Raw genomic sequence first — 11,881 nt, 5'->3', positions numbered from 1 at the left:
TTGTTACAGGTATCAAAATCTAAGAATTTCAAAAAGTTTTGGTGAAAATTCAACATGAACCACCTACTTTCCCTAAATTAAAGTGTACAGAAAATAATAGATAATCATAATGTGTATGTCTTTTTCAAAGAAAAATGGCAATTTTGGATAAATGAATATATGTAGTTCATGGATTTAGACACTTTCTGCATTAGTCAGCTTAGGGTATGAAACTCTGTCAGTTGCATAATGTTCTATTGAAGAATATTGTTTTTGTTCCGCAATGCGGAAAGGGACAAAGAAATACTGCGGTGTCCATCTGTCTGTCCGTCTGTCACACTGGATTGAACTCATCGGAAACTGTTCGATGGATTGTGTTTTGTGTTCAGATTACTAAAAATTGAACATAGGGGTAAGACAGCAGATTTTTACATTTATCTCCAAAATCGTTAAGTTTAGCTAAATTCTAAATTCTAAATTGCAGGGTTAAAGTGTTCAGCGTGATGAGATCTGTGGTCAAATGTAGGTGAAAATCTGTTAACCTATGTCAACCCAGAGTTATTGCCCTTATTGGATGTTCTTTGGTGTTTTTGATGTAATTACTTTCAAAAATCTTCTTCTCAAAAACTACGATACAGAATTCAATGAAAGTTGATATTTTTTGTTTCTTAGGGTATCCTTAACAACATGACCGTTTGGATTTTTGATCGGTTAAAAAATATGGCCACTATTACTAAAAATAGAATATAAGGGTCAGACAGCAGATTTTTGTATATATCTCCAAAACCGTTTGGTCTAGACAATATCTGGTACAATAGCTGACATATTCTTATTATAAGGCCTACAAAAGTCTATATCTTGAAAACTATGATAGATAGAATGAAACATTCAATTGCTGAAATGACTCTTATTATAAGGCCTCCAAGGGATCAAAGTTGTCAGCCGACTTCATGTAAGGGTTATTGCCCTTGAGAGGTGAAAAATGACTTTTTTTTTTACAGAATTCAGCCTATATCTTGAAAACTATGATAGATAGAATGAAACTTTTAATGATTCTTATTATAATGCTTACAAAAGCCTCCAAGGGATCAAAATTGTCAGACGACTCCATATAAGTGTAATTGCCCTTGAAAGGCAACAAATGTTTTTGCAGTTTTCAGTCAATATCTTTAAAACTATAATTGATAGAATGAAACTTTCAATTGATGGAATGATCCTCATGATAAGTCCTACCAAAGTCTTACTGGAGTCAAAATTGTTGGACAACTTCTTGTAAGAGTTATTGCCCTTGAAAGGCAAACATTTAACCAGGTGAGCGATTCAGCCTCTTGTTATTCTACAAATTTTACAGGAGTTGTTGGACTTTGTTTAGTTTGTACATACTTCACTAAAGAAACACTTAGTGGATGCAATTCGTCAGAAACTTCTGAACGGACTGTGTTCAAATTTTGTAGGATTGTTAGTCACCATATGTACCGGTAGTTGATATTGAACCACCACTTTAATTCTGGTCTCACTAACCACTTCTAACGTTTCCATTACTTTACATGTCCAAAAAGTAATTTTCAAAGTATCACTGCGAATTCCCAGGACAAATGGCATCTTAAAGTTGCATACCATTGCGAAGATTGGAAAATAAGGCTTGAAAATCGTCATGCTAATGGCACGATGATATTTGAAATTCTTCACAAAATTCACTGAAAATCCACGTTTACCTTTACTGCTAACTGACAGCATGGAGGCAAATTACCCACACATGTAAACAATTTTCATACATTTTTGTAGTAAATTACAAGTATGATTTTAAAGTACATACTAGCAGCTTTATTTTGAATACTTTCTAATCAGAATACAAATAATGCACTTACAATGCATAGGTCTAGGTTCAGTGTGTTTTTAGTACTACATGGGGGTGTGGCCATTTGACCCGGAAGTGGTTAGTGAGACCTAGATCTCCAAATTTTACAGGAGTTATGGGACTTTGTTGAATTTGTACATACCTCTATTATTCAATGGACCTCAGTAATTCTTCAGTGTATATGATTTTTGGGGGAGCACTTAGTGAGTGTGCAATAATAAACATTAGCCAAATGTATTGATAAAATTTTGATTTTAAATTTTAGATAAAAGTATTACATATTCTGGTCTAAGTACTACATTTACATGCATTGTGTCTGAATAGTTGCATATATATTTGTATCACTACTGGACTAGTGTACTCTTACTGTGAATGGCATTTTCAGCACATGATCAAATAACTATTGAATGTTAATGTATGTGGCAAAATGAATAAAATTGTTATTTCGTTGTTTTAAAAACGATATACAAGTTGATGATAAATTAAGGTAAAAAGGAGCAATTTTATAAAGAAGTTATGTGTAAGGGAACTGTGCCTCCTGTTAGTTCGTGGATAGTCGTATAACATGTACAGCATGTATGTGTACGGTATACAAAATATGGAAATGAAACTACAAGTTCTAAAAGAAGAATTTGAATGTGTTTTTTACTGATGGTAAATAAATCTTGTTTGCTATATTTTTGTCATTAATATTCTATAGAAGGGGCAGAAGTGGATTTTTAAATATCAAAGGTCAGTAAAATACTGGTCACAGAAAAACCAGACACGTAAAGATAAGGGGAAGTTATCAACTGGGCTAAGGAGTGATTATATATAATCAAACTATATGTTGGAGCATTGGTGGGCACCAACTTGGATCAATAGTAGGCAAAGAAATATACATATGCAGAAATTCTAGTGTTCAAATACATATAAAACTTAGTTTTGCAAAAACCCGCATTATCTTGGAACACTGAAAATGAGATATTACAAAATACTAGTTCAGAAATATGAAGTAGACAAGAAGCCATATTTTTTTTATAATATTTAAATTATTTTGTTTACTTTCTTAGATACATGTACCAGCCTTATAACATTAAAGGGATTGGTAGGAAATTATATGGACCGCCTTGCTTTTAAATTTAGGAACATGACATCATAATAAATATCTTTTTTCTAACAGATGATCAATAGTAAACTACATTAGTTTGTGATACTTCAGGTGAAATGGCAACATATATGGACCAGCTGGTCCTCTAAAAATTCAGTGGACCTCAGTAATTCTTCTGAATATATGATTTTCGGGGGCAATAAGCAAGTCCATATATTGTTATTACAATTAGCTAAATGAGGGTACAACCCCCACTTTCGCATGAAGAATTATTAAGCCAGTTTTTTAGCGGGTGCAAAAAGTTTCTTAGTTGGACCAAGATGCTGAGTAGTGATTTGTGGGCTGGACGTGGTCCAAAATTTATGCCTTACGCTGGACTCAAGGGGGGATTTTGATAATAACGAACAAGGTTTTTTATAAAGTAGTCCAAAAATCCTTGTATGTAATGTTTTACTACTGGCTTGCCTGAAATGAATGCATAATATCTGAAATGGTGAATATTTGCAGGGTGGAGGTTGCCGAGGGGTCAATGGAATTAAAGGCAATTTGAAATTGGCTTGTGGTGAAACATGATTTTTTTTGTCTCCAACAAATTCAATTTAGGCAAGAAATCTTAATAGAGACAATAGAGGGTGGTACTGGCTCGTGGCTACTTGTTATGGGAAGGACAAGGTGGTTCTTTATGTTACTCATCACTGGCTTTACTTTTAACATAATTCCTTCCCAAAAGTTAATGGTTTAATTTCATTCAAAGAACAGTTATATGTCAAGATCGATATTGTGTTAAAAAATTATGTACACCTTTGGCAATGGACACGAACAGCGAACATTAAATTGTTTGCTTACACCCACTCTTACCCAAAATGTCCGTAACACGTCATTTGATTGGTCAAAGTGTTATCGATGAATTAATTGCGTTATTTATGAATTAGCTTCGGTATCCTATTGTTAACACTTGCTAACCCATAGATAACGCTAATTTCGTAAAATAATTCATATATAACAGTGTTTTAAATGAATTAAATAGAATTAATTATCAATAGCAAACGGTAATGATAATTATTTTCCGTTATTACTATGGGTTAGCAAGCGTTATCTAGGGGTTAGCGAGCGTTATCTATGGGTTAACAGGTTGCTAACCGATATATAACGGAATTTAATTATCGATCAAAGGTGATATTGAGAGTTACAATCTGTTAACCCATAGATAACGATATGCTAACCCATAGATAACGATCTGTTAACCCATAGATAACGGTGTTATCCTATAGATAACAGAGGTTTGGTTAATTTCGCGTGCCATACATATAGGGAAATATGTCCCGCCATTTTCTATAGTGCATTTCAACTATATTTGACCTTTCAAAATCTTTAAAAAAACAATCTTAAAAAACACTTTGATAGATAATTCTAGAGGTAATTATGTACAAATACGTACTTGGCAAATACAATAAAATATCTGTGTAACACCCCTGAGACATAAGCTCTAAGAACTAAAAAAGAGATTGGGAACGTGGGTGCAGAAAGCAACTGACTTATTGTATAGTAAACTGAAATGTATGTGAAATGAACTGTAATGGTAGCGGGGTGTTTAGCACGCTATAAAACCTTGTTTGTTTGTTTGAGTTTGACGTCCGAGCAGCAATGTTTAACCAACCTATTTAAAATGTCTGAACAAAGTCAGGACCATTGCAGGGTTTTCTCAACTTTCCGGTTGTTTCCCTGATATTGCCATTTGTTATACGAACTTTCCTTTTAGACTATCCCTTTTGATAACTTCCTAGACTTTTTCAGTTCGATAAATATGTCATTGCCCATCATGAAAAAATGGCGGATATATTTTTAAAGTAGACCAAAACTATAACAAGCAGCATTCTTTTATATCTACTTTCAAAATCATACAAAGTCTATATACTAATAGTGTGAGATATTATCACCATAATAGAATTCAACTAAATAATTTTGCTTAATATCATTACCATTTCCTAGGAACATTTACTATTGAAGTTTTAACCATTTATGTGTTTTTTTGGAAGTAAACCAGAGGTTTTCCAATGATCTTCTTTTTCCGCTGTTTATATAAACGTGTACTTGAAGGTAAAATCTAAAGTTTTTTGCGTAGTTAAAGTGCAAGATTTTTTCTTATTCTTTCTCTTATAAACTTATGTAGGCTAAATACAAAAAAAAAGTTTTAAATTTATATAGCCTATGAATTTGGAGGAAGGACGTATGAATGAAATTTTCATCTTCACATGTGTACTTTGTAATGCGTGGGAGTTTTTTTTTTTTTTTTTTTTTTTTTTTTTTCTAGCTAAAACTTATAAAATGTTGTCTCTGTGTGACTCGTGCATACCATTTTCCACTTACAAAAACTATAGGAAATCATTTAGATGGCCTAATAAAAGTGTTTCAGCAGTTGAAATGTCAGTTATAGTTACAAGATATTAGCAACTTGATTAAATAAGTCCATGATAAAAGGAAAGGTTGAAATATCCAATTAAAACTGGGAGTAAAATCAGTTCTTGTTTTGTGTCTCTAAGAGTAATGGACATCGAAAGGGAAAATAGTTCTTGTCATTCATTATCTTACCACCTACAATGAGCTAATTTCCAAACAGATCATTCAACTCCTAATTAACGGTTTATCAATCTATTTAAATGACCGATAAGCGTTGACACATTCATTGGATGAAGTAAGTATCCGTAATGTGAATACTGAATTGTAAATTGATATTTAACTGCTAGGTTCAATAAATTCACGTTCATGCAATGAATGGTCATGGTCAACGACTCACCTAGACTTCAATTTCATGAATAATTGCATCGTTTTCGTCACCTTTATCATGACATACGGTACAATGTGAGAAAATAACAGAATCATAAAATTACGACAGTGCCGTTCACGCTCATAAGATATACATCAACAAAGACATTTGTTCAAATATTTGTTAGCATCGGATCTGCTGAATTCAATTCATTTTGGCTGGTTTGACTATGAATTCAAAACTACCATTGAAATAAATGTCACTTATTTCGTTGTGCTTTATATTAACTATTAACTTCTAACGAGCATACACAAGGAGGGTAAAAATTCCATTTGTTTACACAAAACTTTAAATATCGAAATGGGAATCAAAATTCAAGCAACGCAACAAGTTCTACAAAGTGCGGTCTTAATGTTTTATGACTTTTTAAGTTTGTAATACCGCAAATTTCGGTTAATAAACTATATTATAAAGGGCCAGACATGTCTGACTATTAAGATAATTATCATCGGTGATCTTTCGTCCATTTTAGGGAGCATCGCCTCGGTGGTTTCTAAATATATAAAACAATTCATAACAATATTTGAAATTGTCATCTATCACATGGATTGTTATTTAAGCTAGATAACACATGCAGAAAAGTTGACTAAATAAAACTGTCTTTAGCGAACCAATTTGCTACTTCTGGAGAGTTTTAATTTTATGGTAACTACTCCATTATACCCGCCTTTACTGGTTGTTGAATTCGACTTCATATGCGACTCAAAGTGATTATATACGATCGAAAAGTATAAATAAAAAACACTCGAACCATTGTGAATGTTTGTTATATCAACTACAGTGTGTTCATTTTAAATTGCCCATAACAAGTGCATGCATTTATGTTTTTTTGTCTCGTTTATTAACGTTACTTGGCACAGGCCAGTCAAAGAAGACTTTCACAGATTTCAGGGTATACCTATTACAATTATATTAATGATAACGATATTTGTTGTCAATAAATATTTCACCGCTTCTGTTATGAAAAACAGACAAGTACGCAATAAAATAAATTATAAAAACATTATATAGACATCGAAAATGTGTATTACTTTTGAAAAACAAGTGATTGTATTACTAGAACAGAAGACACCTGTTCAATTACCAGTAGAACTCAAAGTTCAAGGTTATATTATAAGAAAAATACTTATTCTTTTCCAATTGATTTCTTTACAAATTCCAAATAACAATAGGCAGCAATGTCTGTCTTAAATCTTACAAACTGCATCACTCTTTAAAATGCTCCGAACTGCCAAAGTGCTGCAAAATAGCACTTTATTTTACAACAATGTTTTCTTGCTGAATTTTGTTTTAACAAAGAAAATCAGCCAAACACTGACATACTACTACAGGATATTGTTTTAAATTTTTTTCTGTTCTTTCGTGTCTGTGTAGCATTATAAACGTCAAAACATTTCAAATAGCATTCCAAATTTGAATAGAGTTACTCTAAGTTGAAACGTTTATTCATGTAAATGTATGGGTTTCTCACTACTTTCTAGTACTAATAGTTACATTTTTTTCTTAAAAACTATGATTGTCCTCTATTTTGTGAAGTTGAATGATCCAAAAAGTTAAACTAATTAACTAGCAGGAACAAAATAACTACACTTTTAGAACAAACTCTTCTAAAATAACATTATTGTTATTATTGTAATATTGTGATTCGAAATTGTTTTTATTTTGAATCTTTATCGTTTTTTATATTAAGTGATAAATTTTCATTTATCTATTTTACCAAAAATTGTCAATACTGGTCGGTACGGAATTTTATGATTGTTTAAATATTAGACAATCCTAATATGCCGAGACTTACTTCAGAAACCTTAATACCTAGTTTTTTTCTATAAAATCATAATATAACGCATGTGCTAATTTTTATATAGACAAATTCACAACCAGCGGATGTGCTAAAGGTTACAAGAAATGTATGAGACTGTTTACACTTTTTTAATGCTCGTTGTAGCAAAGTAATCTTATTCATGAATCAAGGGGGCAAATACATTATCTACGGACAGAAATATGTGGTTGTAGCGCGGAAAATATTGTTAATCTCGGTAAATTTCACAACACAAAATGGCCAGATTACACGTGGGCATTCAAATTGAAACATTTTGGTAACAAAAATTATTTTGATTTCCCACTAGACTCTTAATTGGAAGGTAATGCCTTTATATCCTCTACAACACCAACAGTAAACTTGAAATCGGCTCTTGGCTCTATATGAAATCATTCTCTCCAATTAATATTCTATCATTTGTGTCACACATTAGAAATATTATAGGGCGTTAGTAAAACTTCACTCTGTCTGATTTATATGGTGCTGATATTATGACATAGGGAATCGGTTGATATTTTTTTCTGTCCTATACAATAAATTCGTATGAATCAGGTCAAGAATCATTTTGCCATAACCACTCGGTTATGACACTGAATTCGTCTGAATCAGGTCAAGAATCATTTTGGTTTTTCAAAAGGTTTTTGTCTATCAGTTCGGTCTTATGGATTAGTTGCCTCTCAAGTTACAAACCATTACTTTAGATGAATATTTCTGAACTCAAACGTTCAAAGTTTTTTTTACATTAGTCTGATATAACGTCGTTTATAACCTTTCAGACCACAAACGTGCTTGATTTCTATTGACATATGCGAAGCAAGCGTTAAAATGGGTGTGGTTTGTGTCTGTATAAATTACCTCCCACAAATATATTCATCGTGTAAGCAAACACGGATAGCATTTGAATGTATATTAGTTATCGATACATTTTTATTAAATTATTATATAATTTTTATTATTTGATAGAGGGAAGGAACATCAAATTTAATATTCATATGTGGTAAATCACAATAAACGAACTTCAGAGAACGTTTTGATAAAATATTAAAGACCTTACAGTAAATTTAAAAAAAACACACCAAAAATTGTATAAGCACGTGCACGTCTACATAATAAATCAGAAATCTTGTAAAATGAAGGTCAACTTCTGAACACTGCAACCTTGCATCAATTCTGTCACGTGGTGCGTGTGCTCAAAAGATGGAGGAGCCGTATACGGCAAAAGATTAATATTAAGTTAGGTCACAAAATTTTGGAAAAGCACCACATCTGTCCTATTAGAATTAAATTAAAATAACAGAAACTATATTTAACCACGGGGTGGCCAGTTATATGTCGGTATTTAATCCCTCGCCATCGGTTTGGATAAAATAATGCAACATAAAAGGCCTTGACAAAACGGAATTGCCGTGATACCTTTTTTTAACTAAAAATATATCATAGTTCTGTAGTTCTTCTTGATTTTGAAATGCAATATTTTTGTACTTAGATAACATTTCTAAGTCACCGAAAAATGAAGTGAAATAACAAATTTCAAGTACAAATTTTTTAAGCTTAATATCTTTTTTCTTACAATTTTTTTTTTGTTTTTATTTCGTTTTGTTTTATGTTTTAATTTTCGTTTTTTTTATCCGTCTAGACACTTAAGTCTTGTTAGTCTGGTTTACCCATCGTTCCCATCAGATATACCTGTACCAAGTCAGGACCATTGGGAGTTTTTGCCTATATGTCCATTGAGGATTATTGCCTATCTGTCCGATAATGATTTTTGCATATCTGGTCGGTAAAAGTTTTTGTCTATCAGGTCGGTCTTCTAGAGTTTATAAATGCATATCAGTTCGGTCTTCTAGAGTTTATTGTCTATCAGTTCGGTCGTCTAGAGTTTATTGCCTATCAGTTCGGTCTTCTAGAGTTTATTGTCTATCAGTTCGGTCGTCTAGAGTTTATTGCCTATCAGTTCGGTCTTCTAAAGTTTATTGTCTCAGTTCGGTCTTCTAGAGTTTATTGTCTATCAGTTCGGTCGTCTAGAGTTTATTGCTTATCAGTTCGGTCTTCTAGAGTTTATTGTCTATCAGATCGATAATAATTTCCCATTAATAGTCAATCTAAATTATGTAAAAGTAAAATTTCGGGGTTCTTTCATTTTGCGAGTGAAATCAGTATACAACAAAACTACATTACGTTTGAAATTCAGTTTAAAATCTTTTACATTTCAAATATTTAATTTTGAATTCTATGCATAAAGCTGTTCTTAATTATTGTAATTTGGTAAACAATTTTTGTTAACTTTTCATTCCTGAAGTATAGTGTCTTTATAGTCGACCTATTTTAAAACAAATTCCTTACAGTTCATATATATTTTTAAAAGAGATTTTTCATGATGGCATTATCTTAATATGATTTCTTGAGGGGGGATAAAGTTACAACCTGTCAATCAAATAAATGAATAGATAAGAAAAAGTGAATCTTCGACGTCACACCCACAAATCATCCAGGTGAAAGTGATTATATATTTAATTTACCGTTCGTTTCAATTTTAGTAAAAAATGTAGTACTTGATTTTGTTAGTCGGTTTTTAATGACTGTATCTTGTTTAAAAGAGCGAAATAAAAATAACAGCACGTAGGCAAATATATGAAAATTACAAACGTCTCAGAATGCGAATCATTCTATTAGCTAAAACGCACCAGCGGATTGTGAAATACAGAAGAGACACGATCCGATGGAGCAGAGTAGTGATTCGAATTTTTTTAAAAGAGTATATTATATTCACTTGATTTGACATGTTTCAGTAATTTTACTTGATATCATACATTCAGCACTACTTAAACTATCATTTACTATCATACATCATGTACTAAGTTACAACCATAGATTACAAGAAGATAGAAGCAGAGACATATTTTATAATACTTAACTGACCAAGTGGTCTGTGGTAGTGGACTTAGTACAGTAGGTGTTGCCGAAAATATCACAGCGGTCCAGGTTCCAGGCAGTCCCTCCGACAGAACAACAAAACACTGCTTTCCAATTTACACAGTTCTAACAAATTTGGGACGTTTTCAAGCTTTATATATAAAGACTAAGACATATACTTTACAATTAAATACTACATTTATCGTTTTCATATATATTACAACTATATAGACTTAATTTGATCTTCTAGCTTTCCGTTAAGACTTGATTTAACCTAGAGCCAAAGTGTCGCCTCTAGTGAACTACTTTTACCTTGTACCTTGTACTGAAAGATAAAAAGAATACTGTTATGACTCCAATAAAGAAGAAAAAAAATAATTTGATTATAATGGATAAGTTGAAAGAATGTCAGATAAAAGACTTTGAATTTATAAAAGAAAAAGAATAAGAGTAACATACGTGTATGCCAATGTAAATATGTGCATATTCAGAACTATATTCAGTACAATATATATGATACTTTCTATAAATATGATTAATATACTTTTCGTATTTGTATTCAGAGATAATATTGTCATTCGTCATTGTCAGTTGTCCATCTAGAAAACGTGATATAAACTTTGCAACCTATAGAGTTTAGATATATTTTTGTTTCATGTTTTTGTGTGGGTTTAGTTTGTCTGTTGTTTTTTATCTTCACGCTGTTCAGAGACGTGAAATTATTTATTTTTGGAAAGAAGATGACATTTGTTTCAAAATACTATTGAAAGTGAAATTAGATACTTTGATGTGTGCTGAAATGAAAACAAAATGTCCAATAGTTCTTTGCAACTAGTTAAAATTATGTTCATTTACAAGCGAAGGCAGAAGTAACTGTGACAATGACTCCTTCTAGAATGGGCGTGGACTATCTTCTTCTAGAATGGGAGTGGACTATCTGAATGTAATTTTATGCGTTTATGTACATTTGTTTATGTTATCTTCTGAATGATTATTTAGTTAATCTTTATAGTATTGATAATTATTTGTGAATCAATATTCATGCAAATGAAACTGTGCGCTTTTAATGTTACGTTTGTTTGTTTGTTTGTGTGAGTTTTATTTTTTCGACTTAGACCGGATAAACTTGGAGACGGAAAATATGAAAATGGATCGACATACCTTCCAAGCTTTAGACAAAAGAATCATATATAAGAACCATTCACATTTCTACAAATGATTGACGATGGTTAAAAAAACGTAATTTTCCATTGACATGAATGTGATCAGGCATGGAAAACAAACAAACACAACAAAGAACATAAAGTAACTAAAATTATACATAAAAAGTAACAAAAGTAAATGAACAACTCCACTATAACTTTTATTTGATAATGTACATATATGATTCAAAATACA

This window comes from Perna viridis, chromosome 5, assembly GCF_037379345.1.
Source record: "Perna viridis isolate PV_CMFRI_1.1 ecotype Kerala chromosome 5, ASM3737934v1, whole genome shotgun sequence".
NCBI lineage: Eukaryota > Metazoa > Mollusca > Bivalvia > Mytilida > Mytilidae > Perna > Perna viridis.
Note: the sequence above shows the minus strand (reverse complement) of the source record.